Genomic DNA, 17,370 nt, shown 5'->3' with positions numbered 1-17,370 from the left:
AGATATAAGCAAAAAACCAATAAGAAAACTGTAACTGTTACTGAACAAAAATGTAATTCAGTTTTCAATGTTTGAGACGAAGACGAAAATGCAGCATTTAAAGTCGACTCTGAAGACTTCAGTGACTTTTATGTCACCTCCTTTTTCTTCTAATAAACTATTGGACCCAATAAATTAAGTGTATTTTAAATCCCAAGACATTTTCTGTTAAAACACTTTTTTTTTAAATATTAATTATTTTCAAACTTATATCTCGCTTATGGTTAGTCCTACATGAAAAATGCAAATTACTATTTTGTAGGAAATTTTATCAGCTTTAATTTTAGTAAAAAGATAAAAATTGATAGGGGTAACTGTTTTTGAGATATAAGCAAGAAACCAAAAAACTGTTACCTTAATTAAGCGCTTGCATATAAGCAAATTTAGTACTAAAATCAACTCTGAAGACTTTGGTGACTTTATGTCTTCTCCTTTTTCCTCTACTAAAGTGTTAGACCCAATTAATTTAGTTTAATATCGGTTTTTCAAACATTTTATTTTAAAGCAAATTTTTGTTAAAGATTATTTATATCCAACTCTATAACTCGCTTATGGTTGGTCCTACAAGAAAAATGCTAATAACGATTTTGTAGGAAATTTTATCAGCTTTAATTTTGAAAGAAAGATAAAAATTGATAAGAGTAACAGTTTTCAAGATATAAGCAAAAAACCAATAAGAAAACTGTAACTGTTACTGAACAAAAATGTAATTCAGTTTTCAATGTTTGAGACGAAGACGAAAATGCAGCATTTAAAATCGACTCTGAAGACTTCAGTGACTTTTATGTCATCTCCTTTTTCTTCTAATAAAGTATTGGACCCAATAAATTAAGTGTATTTTAAATCACAAGACATTTTCTGTTAAAGCACTTTTTTTTAAATATTAGTTATTTTCAAACTTATATCTCGCTTATGGTTAGTCCTACATGAAAAATGCAAATTACTATTTTGTAGGAAATTTTATCAGCTTTAATTTTAGTAAAAATATAAAAATTGATAGGAGTAACTGTTTTCGAGATATAAGCAAGAAACCAAAAAACTGTTAACTTAATTAAGCGTTTGCATATAAGCAAATTTAGTACTATTAGTATTATTATTATTAATGTTATTGTTATTAATATGACGATTAAAGACCACTCTGAAACCTTTAGTGACTTTTATGTCTTCTTCTTTTTTCTCTACTAAAGTGTTAGACACAATTAATTTAGTTTAATTTCAGTATTTCAAACATTTTATTTTAAAGCAAATTTTTGTTAAATATTATTTATATCCATCTCTATAACTCGCTTATGCTTGGTCCTACAAGAAAAATGCAAATAACTATTTTGTAGGAAATTTTATCAGCTTTAATTTTAGTAAAAAGATAAAAATTGATAGAAGTAACTGTTTTCGAGAAATAAGCAAGAAACCAAAAAACTGTTACCTTAATAAAGCGCTTGCATATAAGCAAATTTAGTACTATTAGTATTATTATTATTAATGTTATTGTTATTAAAATGACGACTAAAAACGACTCTGAAGACTTTGGTGACTTTTATGTCTTCTCTTTTTTCCTATACTAAAGTGTTAGACTCAATTAATTTAGTTTAATTTCGGTTTTTCAAACATTTTATTTTAAAGCAAATTTTTGTTGAAGATTATTTATATCCAACTCTATAACTCGCTTATGGTTAGTCTTACAAAAGAAATGCAAAAAACTATTTTGTAGGAAATTTTATCAGCTTAAATTTTAGTAAAAAGATAAAAATTGATAGGAGTAACTGTTTTCGAGATATAAGCTAGAAATCAAAACACTGTTACCTTAATTAAGCGTTTGCATATAAGCAAATTTAGTACTATTAGTATTATTATCATTAATGTTATTGTTAATAATATGACGACTAAAGACGACTCTGAAACCTTTAGTGACTTTTATGTCTTTTTCTTTTTCCTCTACTAAAGTGTTAGACCCAATTAAATTAGTTTAATTTCAGTTTTTCAAACATTTTATTTTAAAGCAAATTTTTGTTAAATATTATTTATATCCAACTCTATAACTCGCTTATGGTTGGTCCTACATGAAAAATGCAAATAACGATTTTGTAGGAAATTTTATCAGCTTTAATTATGAAATAAAGATAAAAATTGATAGGAGTAACAGTTTTCGAGATATAAGCAAAAAACCAATAAGAAAACTGTAACTGTTACTGAACAAAAATGTAATTCAGTTTTCAATGTTTGAGACGAAGACGAAAATGCAGCATTTAAAATCGACTCTGAAGACTTCAGTGACTTTTATGTCACCTCCTTTTTCTTCTAATAAACTATTGGACCCAATAAATTAAGTGTATTTTAAATCCCAAGACATTTTCTGTTAAAACCCTTTTTTTTAAATATTAAATATTTTCAAACTTATATCTCGCATATGGTTAGTCCTACATGAAAAATGCAAATTACTATTTTGTAGGAAATTTTATCAGCTTTAATTTTAGTAAAAAGATAAAAATTGATAGGAGTAACTGTTTTCGAGATATAAGCAAGAAACCAAAAAACTGTTACCTTAATTAAGCGCTTGCATATATGCTAATTTAGTACTAAAAACAACTCTGAAGATTTTGGTGACTTTATGTCTTCTCCTTTTTCCTCTACTAAAGTGTTAGACCCAATTAATTTAGTTTAATATCGGTTTTTCAAACATTTTATTTTAAAGCAAATTTTTGTTAAAGATTATTTATATCCAACTCTATAACTCGCTTATGGTTGGTCCTACAAGAAAAATGCAAATAACGATTTTGTTGGAAATTTTATCAGCTTTAATTTTGAAAGAAAGATAAAAATTGATAGGAGTAACAGTTTTCGAGATATAAGCAAAAAACCAATAAGAAAACTGTAACTGTTACTGAACAAAAATGTAATTCAGTTTTCAATGTTTGAGACGAAGACGAAAATGCAGCATTTAAAATCGACTCTGAAGACTTCAGTGACTTTTATGTCATCTCCTTTTTCTTCTAATAAAGTATTGGACCCAATAAATTAAGTGTATTTTAAATCACAAGACATTTTCTGTTAAAGCACTTTTTTTTAAATATTAGTTATTTTCAAACTTATATCTCGCTTATGGTTAGTCCTACATGAAAAATGCAAATTACTATATTGTAGGAAATTTTATCAGCTTTAATTTTAGTAAAAAAATAAAAATTGATAGGAGTAACTGTTTTCGAGATATAAGCAAGAAACCAAAAAACTGTTAACTTAATTAAGCGTTTGCATATAAGCAAATTTAGTACTATTAGTATTATTATTATTAATGTTATTGTTATTAATATAACGATTAAAGACGACTCTGAAACCTTTAGTGACTTTTATGTCTTCTTCTTTTTTCTCTACTAAAGTGTTAGACACAATTAATTTAGTTTAATTTCAGTATTTCAAACATTTTATTTTAAAGCAAATTTTTGTTAAATATTATTTATATCCATCTCTATAACTCGCTCATGCTTGGTCCTACAAGAAAAATGCAAATAACTATTTTGTAGGAAATTTTATCAGCTTTAATTTTAGTAAAATGATAAAAATTGATAGAAGTAACTGTTTTCGAGAAATAAGCAAGAAACCAAAAAACTGTTACCTTAATAAAGCGCTTGCATATAAGCAAATTTAGTACTATTAGTATTATTATTATTAATGTTATTGTTATTAAAATGACGACTAAAAACGACTCTGAAGACTTTGGTGACTTTTATGTCTTCTCTTTTTTCCTATACTAAAGTGTTAGACTCAATTAATTTAGTTTAATATCGGTTTTTCAAACATTTTATTTTAAAGCAAATTTTTGTTAAAGATTATTTATATCCAACTCTATAACTCGCTTATGGTTGATCCTACAAGAAAAATGCAAATAACGATTTTGTTGGAAATTTTATCAGCTTTAATTTTGAAAGAAAGATAAAAATTGATAGGAGTAACTGTTTTCGAGATATAAGCAAAAAACCAATAAGAAAACTGTAACTGTTACTGAACAAAAATGTAATTCAGTTTTCAATGTTTGAGACGAAGGCGAAAATGCAGCATTTAAAATCGACTCTGAAGACTTCAGTGACTTTTATGTCACCTCCTTTTTCTTCTAATAAAGTATTGGACCCAATAAATTAAGTGTATTTTAAATCACAAGACATTTTCTGTTAAAGCACTTCTTTTTTAAATATTAATTATTTTCAATCTTATATCTCGCTTATGGTTAATCCTACATAAAAAATGCAAATAACTATTTTGTAGGAAATTTTATCAGCTTGAATTTTAGTAAAAAGATAAAAATTGATAGGAGTAACTGTTTTCGAGATATGAGCAAGAAACCAAAACACTGTTACCTTAATTAAGCGTTTGCATATAAGCAAATTTAGTACTATTAGTATTATTATTATTAATGTTATTGTTATTAATATGACGATTAAAGACAACTTTAAAATCTTTAGTGACTTTTATGTCTTCTTCTTTTTCCTCTACTAAAGTGTTAGACACAATTAATTTAGTTTAATTCCGGTTTTTCAAGCATTTTATTTTAAAGCAAATTTTTGTTAAATATTATTTATATCCAACTCTATAACTCGTTTATGCTTGGTCTTACAAGAAAAATGTAAATAACTATTTTGTTGGAAATTTTATCAGCTTTAATTTTGAAAGAAAGATAAAATTTGATAGGAGTAACTGTTTTCGAGATATAAGCAAAAAACCAATAAGAAAACTGTAACTGTTACTGAACAAAAATGTAATTCAGTTTTCAATGTTTGAGACGAAGTCAAAAATGCAGCATTTAAAAACGACTCTGAAGACTTCAGTGACTTTTATGTCACCTCCTTTTTCTTCTAATAAAGTATTGAACCCAACAAATTAAGTGTATTTTAAATCACAAGACATTTTCTGTTAAAACACTTTTTTTTAATTAATAATTATTTTCAAACTTATATCTCGCTTATGGTTAGTTCTACATAAAAAATGCAAATAACTATTTTGTAGGAAATTTTATCACCTTTAATTTTGGTGAAAAAGTAAAAATTGATAGGAGTAACTGTTTTCGAGATATAGGCAAAAAACAAAAAAACTGTTACCTTAATTAAGCGCTTGCATATAAGCAGATTTAGTACTACTAGTATTGTTATTATAAATGTTATTGTTATTAATATGACGACTAAAGACAACTTTAAGACTTTAGTGACTTTTATGTCTCCTCCTTTTTCCTCTACTAAAGTGTTAGACACAATTAATTTAGTTTAATTTCGGTTTTTCAAACATTTTATTTTAAAGCAAATTTTTGTTAAATATTAAAAACTATAAAATGGCTTAGATTGCCTAAAAACACAGATCACACATGATCTTTTGCATAAAAATGAGAAAACGCTCATGTAACACACAAAATAAGCTCCATTTTTCCTTTTTAAAAGTATTATTATTATTATTACTTTTGTTACTATTACTATTATTATTATTATTATTATTATTATTGTTATTATTATTATTATTATTATTATTATTATTATTATTATTATTATTATTATTATTATTATTATTATTATTATTATTATTATTATTATTATTATTATTATTATTATTAAAAACTTATATTAAACAGACAGAAAACGTCGTATTCTGACACAACTTAAAACACAGATCACACATGATCTTTTGCATAGAAATGAGAAAACGCTCATATAACACAAAATAAGCTTTATTTTGGCTTAGAAAACTAAGCTTACTTTTACTACTACAATTATTTTTATTTTTATTATAATTATTATTATTACTATTATTTTTATTATTATTATTACTATTATTATTATTATTATTATTATTATTATTATTATTATTATTATTATTATTATTATTATTATTATTAATATTATTATTATTAAAGTCCGATTATAACTTTTGTATAGTAAATGTTTTTATACCAGTTTTAAAATGAGTTATTAATTTTAGACAATTTCTTGCCTAAAAACACAGATCACAGATGATCTCTTGCATAGAAATGAGAAAACGCTCAGATAACACAAAATAAGCATCATTTTTGCTTAGAAAAACTAAGCTTTAATTTAGAAAGAAATTTATTATTATAAGTATAATTATCATTATTATTATTATTATTATTATTATTGTTTCTTTTATTACTATTATTATTATTAATATTATTATTATTATTATTATTATTATTATTATTATTATTATTATTATTATTATTATTATTATTATTATTAACTTTTGTATAGTAAATGTTTTTATACCAGTTTTAAAATGAGTTATTAATTTTATTCAATTTCTTGCCTAAAAACACAGATCACAGATGATCTCTTGCATAGAAATGAGAAAACGCTCATATAACACACAAAATAAGCATCATTTTTGCTTAGAAAAACTAAGCTTTAATTTAGAAAGAAATTCATTATTATAAGTATTATTGTCATTATTATTATTATTATTATTATTATTTCTTTTATTACTATTATTATTATTATTATTACTATTATTATTATTATTATTATTACTATTATTATTATTATTATTATTATTATTATTATTATTAACTTTTGTATAGTAAATGTTTTTATACCAGTTTTAAAATGAGTTATTAATTTTATTCAATTTCTTGCCTAAAAACACAGATCACAGATGATCTCTTGCATAGAAATGAGAAAACGCTCATATAACACACAAAATAAGCATCATTTTTGCTTAGAAAAACTAAGCTTTAATTTAGAAAGAAATTCATTATTATAAGTATTATTATCATTATTATTATTATTATTATTATTATTATTATTATTATTATTATTATTATTATTATTATTATTACTATTACTATTATTATTATTATTATTATTATTATTATTATTATTATTAACTTTTGTATAGTAAATGTTTTTATACCAGTTTTAAAATGAGGTATTAATTTTAGACAATTTCTTGCCTAAAAATACAGATCACAGATGATTTCTTGCATAGAAATGAGAAAGCGCTCATATAACACACAAAATAAGCTTCATTTTTGCTTAGAAAGCTAAGCTTACTTTTATTTCTATTATTATTTTTATTATTATTATTATTATTATTATTATTATTATTATTATTATTATTATTATTGTTATTATTATTATTATTATTATTATTATTATTATTATTATTATTATTATTATTATTGTTATTATTATTATTATTATTAAAAACTTATATTAAACAGACAGAAAACGTCGTATTCTGACACAAAAAAACGAATTACGTTATAGACTTGACGAGAACGGCGTATCTCGGACTCTTATAGGACTCTTATAGGGTCAAAAATTATCAGTTTGGATTAAAACAAATTATTTTTGTTGACTCTCAGTCTGAATTGTTCATCAGTTCAAACAAAAACGGCTTACTTTTGACGATCTTTTGCTTTGAACAAGAAAACTTACATCGAACAGACTAAAAACGTATTAATCTGGCATAAAAGAGCAATTTATGTATCACTTTGGATAAAGGCAGCTAATCCTATTCGTTTCATTGCTTAAAATAGACAAAATTGTTAATAAATCTAACAAAAACGCTGTATTCTAGCACAAAATACTAATTACATTATAGTTTCGAGGAGAATAGCTTATTTGGAATGATTCTATGCTTCCAAACGAGTAAATTTTTAATAAACAGATGCCAAACATCATGTTTTGTCCTATAAAGACATTTTATATTGCAGTTTGTATTAAAACAAAATATTTTCGTTGATTCTTTGTTAGAAGCAGCAAACCTAACATTAAAGAATCTGAAAACTTTGTATTCGGACACAAACCACCGAATTTTGTTTCAGTTTAGACAAAAACGGTTGATTTTCGACAATATTTTGCTTTGAACAAGAAAGCTTATATCAAACTGACTAAAAACGTCTTATTTTAGCACAAAACAAAAGATTTGCGTTATAGTCTTAAAGCTGATTCATGCCACAGTTTGGATAAAAACTAATTATTTTTGTTAATTCATTGTTACAAACAAGAAACCTTACATCAAAGAAACTGAAAACCCCTTATTTAGGCACAGAAATTCGAATTACGTTTCAGTCTGGACAAAAACTGCTTATTTTAGACGATCCTTTGTTTTGAACACGAAAACTTACATTAAAAAGATTAAAAACGTCTTATTCTGGCTGAAAACTGCAAATTATATATTACTCTAGATAAAAGCAATTTATCCTGATTACTCCTTTACTTAGAATAGAGTAAACTTGTATAAAACTTAATGAAAACTTTAAATTTCGTCTCAAAGAAATAATTTACGTTATAGTTTTGACCAGCACTGTTTATTTCAAACGAAATTATGATTCGAAACTAATGAACTTTTATGGGGCAGATGCAATACCACATATTACCATATAAAGCGTTGTTTTAAAGAAAAGTATTACCTTTTGCAACAAGAAATTTCACGTCAAAGAAACTGAAAACTTCGTATCCATACATAAATATCTAATTACGTATCAGTTTAGGCAAATACAGCTTATTTTAAACGATTCCTTGCTATAAACAAGAAAAATTTTATCAAGCATATTGAAAACGTCTTATTCTCGAAAATAAGAGCAAATTATGTATCAGTTTTAACAAAAGCGGATTACTCTGTTTGATTCTATGCTTAGAGTAGAGTAAACTACTATAAAACGTAATGAAAACTCTATATTCAAGCTCAAAAGAACAAATTACGTTATAGTTTTGACAAAAAAAAATATTTCGGACGATTACATACTTCGAAGTAAGCAAACTTTAATTGAACATGTGCAAAAGCTAATACTTTGCTTTAAAATAATGATTTATGTGGTAATATGGTATTTTGCATCTGTCCTATAAAAGTTTACCCGTTTCGCTCCATTGAATCATTAGAAATAAATTATTTTGACACAACAACAACACAAATAATTTGTTTTTGTTTAAACTGTAACATAAGTCGCTTTTATAAAACGAACTAAGACGTTTGGCATCTGTTTAGTGAAAGTTTTCTCGTTTGGGGGCATAAAATCGTTTGAAATTAACAGTTCTGGTCAAAACTATAACGTAAATTATTTCTTTGTATCACTTTAAAGATTTGCGTTATAGTCTTGACGAGAACTGTTAATTTCAAACGATTTTATGCCCCCAAACGAGAAAACTTTCACTAAACAGATGCCAAACGTCTTAGTTCGTTTTATAAAAACGACATGTTACAGTTTAAACAAAAAAATTATTTTCGTTGTTGTGTCAAAATAATTTATTTCGAATGATTCAATGGAGCGAAACGAGTAAACTTTTATAGGACAGATGCAAAATACCATATTACCACATAAATCGTTATTTTAAAGCAAAGTATTAGCTTTTGCACTTGTTCAATTAAAGTTTGCTTACTTCGAAATATGTAGTCGTCCGAAATAATTTTTTTTTGTCAAAACTATAACGTAATTTGTTCTTTTGAGCTTGAATACAGAGTTTTCATTACGTTTTAAAGTAGTTTACACTACTCTAAGCATAGAATCAAACAGAGTGATCCGCTTTTGTTAAAACTGATACATAGTTTGCTCTTATTTTCGAGAATAAGACATTTTCAATATGTTTGATAAAATTTTTCTTGTTTATAGCAAGGAATCGTTTAAAATAAGCTGTATTTGCCTAAGCTGATACGTAATTCGATATTTGTGCATGGATACGATGTTTTCAGTTTCTTTGACGTAAAATTTCTTGTTGCAAAAGGTAATAATTTGCTTTAAAACAACGCTTTATATTGTAATATGTGGTTTTGCATCTGCCCCATAAAAGTTCATTAGTTTCGAATCATAAAATCGTTTGAAATAAACAGTGCTGGTCAAAACTATAACGTAAATTATTTCTTTGAGACGAAATTTAAAGTTTTATACAAGTTTACTCTATTCTAAGTAAAGGAGTAATCAGGATAAATTGCTTTTATCTAGAGTAATATATAATTTGCAGTTTTCAGCCAGAATAAGACGTTTTTAATCTTTTTAATGTAAGTTTTTGTATTCAAAACAAAGGATCGTCTAAAGTAAGCAGTTTTTGTCCAGACTGAAACGTAATTCGAATTTCTGTGCCTGAATAAGGGGTTTTCAGTTACTTTGATGTAAGGTTTTATGTTTTTAACAATGAATTAACGAAAATAATTGGTTTTTATCCAAACTGTGGCATGAATCGTTTTTAAAAGGCGAAATAAGATGTTTTTCCTCTGTACAGTGAAAGTTTACTCGTTTCAAAGCATAGAACCGTTTGAAATTAACAGCTCTCGTTAAGACTATAACGCAAATCTTTTGTTTTGTGCTAAAATAAGACGTTTTTAGTCAGTTTGATATAAGTTTTCTTGTTCAAAGCAAAATATTGTCGAAAATCAACCGTTTTTGTCTAAACTGATACAAAATTCGGTGGTTTGTGTCCGAATACAAAGTTTTCAGATTCTTTAATGTTAGGTTTGCTGCTTCTAACAAAGAATCAACGAAAATATTTTGTTTTAATACAAACTGCAATATAAAATGTCTTTATAGGACAAAACATGATGTTTGGCATCTGTTTAATAAAAATTTACTCGTTTGGAAGCATAGAATCATTCCAAATAAGCTATACTCGTCGAAACTATAATGTAATTAGTATTTTGTGCTAGAATACAGCGTTTTTGTTAGATTTATTAACAATTTTGTCTATTTTAAGCAATAAAACGAATAGGATAAGCTGCCTTTATCCGAAGTGATGCATAAATTGCTCTTTTATGCCAGATTAATACGTTTTTAATCTGTTCGATGTAAGTTTTCTTGTTCAAAGCAAAAGATCGTCTAAAATAAGCCGTTTTTGTGTGAACTGATAAACAATTCAGACTGAGACTCAACAAAAATAATTTGTTTTAATCCAAACTGATACTTTTTGACCCTATAAGAGTCCTATGAGAGTCCGAGATACGCCGATCTCGTCAAGTCTATAACGTAATTCGTTTTTTTGTGTCAGAATACGACGTTTTCTGTCTGTTTAATATAAGTTTTTAATAATAATAATAATAACAATAATAATAATAATAATAATAATAATAATAATAATAATAATAATAATAATAATAATAGTAATAATAATAGTAATATTAATAATAATAATGAAAATAATAATAGTAATAAAAGTAAGCTTAGTTTTCTAAGCAAAAATGAAGCTTATTTTGTGTGTTATATGAGCGTTTTCTCATTTCTATGCAAGAAATCATCTGTGATCTGTGTTTTTAGGCAACAAATTGTCTAAAATTAATATCTCATTTTAAAACTGGTATAAAAACATTTACTATACAAAAGTTATAATCAGTTTTTAATAATAATAAAATTAATAATAATAATAATAATAATAATAATAATAGTAATAGTAACATAAGTAATAATAATAATAATACTTTTAATAAGGAAAAATGGTGCTTATTTTGTGTGTTACATGAGCGTTTTCTCATTTTTATGCAAAAGATCATGTGTGATCTGTGTTTTTAGGCAATCTAACCCATTTTATAGTTTTTAATATTTAACAAAAATTTGCTTTAAAATAAAATGTTTGAAAAACTGAAATTAAACTAAATTAATTGTGTCTAACACTTTAGTAGAGGAAAATGGAGGAGACATAAATGTCACTAAAGTCTTAGAGTTGTCTTTAGTCGTCATATTAATAACAATAACATTTATAATAACAATACTAGTAGTACTAAATTTGCTTATATGCAAGCGCTTACTTAAGGTAACAGTTTTTTGTTTTTTGCTTATATCTCGAAAACAGTTACTCCTAACAATTTTTACTTCTTCACCAAAATTAAAGGTGATAAAATTTCCTACAAAATAGTTATTTGCATTTTTCATGTATAACTAACCATAAGCGAGATATAAGTTTGAAAATAATTAATAATTAAAAAAAAGTGTTTTAACAGAAAATGTCTTGTGATTTAAAATACACTTAATTTATTGGGTCCAATACTTTATTAGAAGAAAAAGGAGGTAACATAAAAGTCACTGAAGTCTTCAGAGTCGTTTTTAAATGCTGCATTTTTGTCTTCGTCTCAAACATTGAAAACTGAATTACATTTTTGTTCAGTAACAGTTACAGTTTTCTTATTGGTTTGTTGCTTATATCTCGAAAACAGTTACTCCTATCAAATTTTATCTTTCTTTCAAAATTAAAGCTGATAAAATTTCCAACAAAATAGTTATTTACATTTTTCTTGTAGGACCAAGAATAAACGAGTTATAGAGTTGGATATAAATAATATTTAACAAAAATTTGCTTTAAAATAAAATGCTTGAAAAACCGGAATTAAACTAAATTAATTGTGTCTAACACTTTAGTAGAGGAAAAAGGAGAAGACATAAAAGTCACTAAATGTTTCAGAGTTGTGTTTAGTCGTCATATTAAAAAGAATAACATTAATAATAATAATACTAATAGTACTAAATTTGCTTATATGCAAACGCTTAATTAAGGTAACAGTTTTTTGGTTTCTTGCTTATATCTCGAAAACAGTTACTCCTATCAATTTTTATCTTTTTTTCAAAATTAAAGCTGATAAAATTTCCTACAAAATAGTTATTTGCATTTTTTTGTAGGACCAACCATAAGCGAGTTATAGAGTTGGATATAAATAATCTTTAACAAAAATTTGCTTTAAAATAAAATGTTTGAAAAACCGAAATTAAACTAAATTCAGACTAACACTTTAGTAGAGGTAAAAGGAGAAGACATAAAAGTCACCAAAGTCTTGAGAGTCGTTTTTAGTCGTCATATTAATAACAATAACATTAATAATAATAATACTAATATTACTAAATTTGCTTATATGCAAGCGCTTAATTAAGGTAACAGTTTTTTGGTTTCTTGCTTATATCTCGAAAACAGTTACTCCTATCAATTTTTAAATTTTTACTAAAATTAAAGCAAGCTGATAAAATTTTGTACAAAATAGTAATTTGCATTTTTCATGTAGGACTAACCATAAGCGAGATATAAGTTTGAAAATAATTAATATTTAAAAAAAAAGTGCTTTAACAGAAAATGTCTTGTGATTTAAAATACACTTAATTTAATGGGTCCAATACTTTATTAGAAGAAAAAGGAGGAGGCATAAAAGTCACTAAAGTCTTTAGAGTCGATTTTAAATGCTGCATTTTTGTCTTTGTCTCAAACATTGAAAACTGAATTACATTTTTGTTCAGTAACAGTTACAGTTTTTTATTGGTTTTTTGCTTATATCTCGAAAACAGTTACTCCTATAAAAATAATAACAAATAAAATGTTTGAAAAACCGAAATTAAACTAAATTAATTAAGACTAACACTTTAGTAGAGGAAAAAAGAGAAGACATAAAAGTCACCAAAGTCTTGAGAGTCGTTTTTAGTCGTCATATTAATAACAATAACATTAATAATAATAATACTAATATTACTAAATTTGCTCATATGCAAGCGGTTAATTAAGGTAACAGTTTCTTGCTTATATCTCAAAAACAGTTACTCCTATCAATTGTTATCTTTTTACTAAAATTAAAGCTGATAAAATTTCCTACAAAATATTTATTTGCATTTTTTATGTAGGACTAACCATAAGCGAGATATGAGTTTGAAAATAATTAATATTTAAAAAAAAAGTGCTTTAACAGAAAATGTCTTGTGATTTAAAATACACTTAATTTATTGGGTCCAATACTTTATTAGAAGAAAAAGGAGGTGACATAAAAGTCACTGAAGTCTTCAGAGTCGTTTTTAAATGCTGCATTTTCGTCTTCGTCTCAAACATTGAAAACTGAATTACATTTTTGTTAAGTAACTGTAACAGTTTTCACTTTGGTTTTTTGCTTATATCTCAAAAACACCAAAATAGTTATTTACATTTTTCTTGTAGGACCAAGCATAAGCAAGTCATAGAGTTGGATATAAATAATATTAAACAAAAATTTGCTTTAAAATAAAATGTTTGAAAAACCGAAATTAAACTAAATTAATTGTGTCTAACACTTTAGTAGAGGAAAAAGGAGGAGACATAAAAGTCACTAAAGTCTTCAGAATTGTCTTTAGTCGTCATATTAATAACAATAACATTAATAATATTAATACTAATATTACTAAATTTGCTCATATGCAAGCGGTTAATTAAGGTAACAGTTTCTTGCTTATATCTCAAAAACAGTTACTCCTATCAATTGTTATCTTTTTACTAAAATTAAAGCTGATAAAATTTCCTACAAAATATTTATTTGCATTTTTCATGTAGAACCAACCATAAGCAAGATATAAGTTTGAAAATAATTAATAATTAAAAAAAATGTGCTTTAACAGAAAATGTCTTGTGATTTAAAATACACTTAATTTATTGGGTCCAATACTTAATTAGAAGAAAAAGGAGGTGACAGTAAATGCTGCATTTTCGTCTTCGTCTCAAACATTAAATACTGAATTACATTTTTGTTTAGTAACTGTTACAGTTTTCACTTTGGTTTTTTGCTTATATCTCGAAAACAGTTACTCCTATCAATTTTTATCTTTCCTTCAAAATTAAAGCTGATAAAATTTTTTACAAAATAGTTTTTTGCATTTTTTTGTAGGACCAACTATAAGCGAGTTATAGAGTTGGATATAAATAATCTTTAACAAAAATTTGATATAAAAATAAAAAAAGATAAAAATTGATAGGAGTAACTGTTTTCGAGATATAAGCAAGAAACCAAAAAACTGTTACCTTAATTAAGCGTTTGCATATAAGCTAATTTAGTACTATTAGTATTATTATTATTAATGTTATTGTTATTAAAATGACGACTAAAAACGACTCTAAAGACTTTGGTGACTTTTATGTCTTCTCCTTTTTCCTATACTAAAGTGTTAGACTCAATTAATTTAGTTTAATTTCGGTTTTTCAAACATTTTATTTTAAAGCAAATTTTTGTTGACGATTATTTATATCCAACTCTATAACTCGCTTATGGTTGGTCTTACAAAAGAAATGCAAACAACTATTTTGTAGGAAATTTTATCAGCTTTAATTTTAGTAAAAAAATAAAAATTTATAGGAGTAACTGTTTTCGAGATATAAGCAAGAAACCAAAACACTGTTATCTTAATTAAGCGTTTGCATATAAGCAAATTTAGTACTATTAGTATTATTATCATTAATGTTATTGTTATTAATATGACGACTAAAGACGACTCTGAAACCTTTAGTGACTTTTATGTCTTTTTCTTTTTCCTCTACTAAAGTGTTAGACACAATTAAATTAGTTAAATTTCAGTTTTTCAAACATTTTATTTTAAAGCAAATTTTTGTTAAATATTATTTATATCCAACTCTATAACTCGCTTATGGTTGGTCCTACAAGAAAAATGCAAATAACGATTTTGTAGGAAATTTTATCAGCTTTAATTTTGAAAAAAAGATAAAAATTGATAGGAGTAACTGTTTTCGAGATATAAGCAAGAAACCAAAAAGCTGTTACCTTAATTAAGCGTTTGCATATAAGCAAATTTAGTACTATTAGTATTATTATTAATGTTATTGTTATTAATATGACGACTAAAGACGACTCTGAAACATTTAGTGACTTTTATGTCTTCTCCTTTTTCCTCTATTAAAGTGTTAGACACAATTAATTTAGTTTAATTCCGGTTTTTCAAGCATTTTATTTTAAAGCAAATTTTTGTTAAATATTATTTATATCCAACTCTATAACTCGTTTATTCTTGGTCCTACAAGAAAAATGTAAATAACTATTTTGTTGGAAATTTTATCAGCTTTAATTTTGAAAGAAAGATAAAATTTGATAGGAGTAACTGTTTTCGAGATATAAGCAAAAAACCAATAAGAAAACTGTAACTGTTACTGAACAAAAATGTAATTCAGTTTTCAATGTTTGAGACGAAGACCAAAATGCAGCATTTAAAAACGACTCTGAAGACTTCAGTGACTTTTATGTTACCTCCTTTTTCTTCTAATAAAGTATTGGACCCAATAAATTAAGTGTATTTTAAATCACAAGACATTTTCTGTTAAAACACTTTTTTTTAATTATTAATTATTTTCAAACTTATATCACGCTTATGGTTAGTTCTGCATGAAAAATGCAAATAACTATTTTGTAGGAAATTTTATCACCTTTAATTTTGGTGAAAAAGTAAAAATTGTTAGGAGTAACTGTTTTCGAGATATAAGCAAAAAACAAAAAAACTGTTACCTTAAGTAAGCGCTTGCATATAAGCAAATTTAGTACTACTAGTATTGTTATTATAAATGTTATTTTTATTAATATGACGACTAAAGACAACTCTAAGACTTTAGTGACTTTTATGTCTCCTCCTTTTTCCTCTACTAAAGTGTTAGATACAATTAATTTAGTTTAATTTCAGTTTTTCAAACATTTTATTTTAAAGCAAATTTTTGTTAAATAATAAAAACTATAAAATGGGTTAGATTGCCTAAAAACACAGATCACACATGATCTTTTGCATAGAAATGAGAAAACGCTCATGTAACACACAAAATAAGCTCCATTTTTCCTTATTAAAAGTATTATTATTATTATTACTTATGTTACTATTACTATTATTATTATTATTATTATTATTATTATTATTATTATTATTATTATTATTATTATTATTATTATTATTATTATTATTATTATTACTATTATTTTTATTATTATTATTATTATTATTATTATTAATATTATTATTAATTTTATTATTATTAAAAACTGATTATAACTTTTGTATAGTAAATGTTTTTATACCAGTTTTAAAATGAGTTATTAATTTTAGACAATTTGTTGCCTAAAAACACAGATCACAGATGATTTCTTGCATAGAAATGAGAAAACGCTCATATAACACCCAAAATAAGCTTCATTTTTGCTTAGAAAACTAAGCTTACTTTTATTACTATTATTATTTTCATTATTATTATTATTAATATTATTATTATTATTAATATTATTATTATTATTACTATTATTATTATTATTATTATTATTATTATTATTATTATTATTATTGTTATTATTATTATTAAAAACTTATATTAAACAGACAGAAAACGTCGTATTCTGACACAAAAAAACGAATTACGTTATAGACTTGACGAGATCGGCGTATCTCGGACTCTTATAGGACTCTTATAGGGTCAAAAAGTATCAGTTTGGATTAAAACAAATTATTTTTGTTGAGTCTCAGTCTGAATTGTTTATCAGTTCAAACAAAAACGGCTTATTTTAGACGATCTTTTGCTTTGAACAAGAAAACTTACATCGAACAGATTAAAAACGTATTAATCTGGCATAAAAGAGCAATTTATGTATCACTTCGGATAA

The sequence above is a fragment of the Tribolium castaneum genome, unplaced genomic scaffold (assembly GCF_031307605.1).
Source record: "Tribolium castaneum strain GA2 unplaced genomic scaffold, icTriCast1.1 ptg000027l, whole genome shotgun sequence".
Taxonomy (NCBI): Eukaryota; Metazoa; Arthropoda; class Insecta; order Coleoptera; family Tenebrionidae; genus Tribolium; species Tribolium castaneum.
The sequence above is the reverse complement of the archived record's forward strand: the minus strand, read 5'-3'. Positions refer to the sequence as shown.